This window comes from Mauremys mutica, unplaced genomic scaffold (assembly GCF_020497125.1).
Source record: "Mauremys mutica isolate MM-2020 ecotype Southern unplaced genomic scaffold, ASM2049712v1 Super-Scaffold_100290, whole genome shotgun sequence".
Taxonomy (NCBI): domain Eukaryota; kingdom Metazoa; phylum Chordata; order Testudines; family Geoemydidae; genus Mauremys; species Mauremys mutica.
In genome coordinates, this window is record NW_025423305.1 from 546,466 (window position 1) to 547,407 (window position 942).

Consider the following 942-nt stretch of genomic DNA (forward strand, 5'->3'; position numbering starts at 1 on the left):
CCAGCTGGGAGATCACATCAGGTTGGGAAATTGGAAACCCTGCTCAGATGAAAGAAAACAAAGGAGGTCACTTGATTTCATAACTTTGTCATAAAAAACATTCTATTAATTTAACTTCAGTGCTTAGTGTGACGGGTGTGCCTGGGGCAGTCCACACTGAAAATGCCAAGGTCAGGGCAGGATGAAAAAGGGAGAGCAGATGCTCCCAAAACTGGTGGTTAACACTGAAGTTAAACTCAACGACCAGTCACAAACTGTGCTTCTGATCCCATGCATGGGTTATCGAGAAGCTGAAAAAAGAAATCACACGGCCCCCTTTATTGCATTCCAGTTCTCCGACTCCCAATCAGCACCTAGGTCCAGTACAGTGAGAGGTTATTTAAAAATTCTGCTCATATACAAAATGATTTTCTGACCCCAAAAGGTCAGCCACATTACAAGATCACTATAGGTTTGGATCTTACCCAAAAGACCACACTGCCAGCCAATCCTTTAGCACGGAAAGACAAGACAGGACACGACACAAAAAAAGTTGTTAAATGGAAAAGCAGTGATGCATTCCAAAATCTATATATAAGGTTATTAGCAGTATTGTTGAGCTGCTGGCTTGAAAGTCCGTCTGGAACACATCCACAAGTTCGATGGGTCTTTCAGTCCTTTGTTCCAGGCTTCAATTTGTAGAGAAGTTGCTCCAGAGGTAGGAAGAGGGATTGAAGACAAAATGGAGATGATGCAGTTGCCCTTTATATTCCTTTTGCCATGTGGCTTGTACTACCTGTGTCCCAAACACAAGCTTCACAGCACATGGCATGGAAAAGCCTCGGAAATCTCAGCACACATACATACCCCTGCATGTCTTGCTGACTCAATAGGTTTATGCCCTTGATCAGGGATGGGCAAATTACGGCCCACGGGCCACATCCAGCCGACAGGACCGTCCTG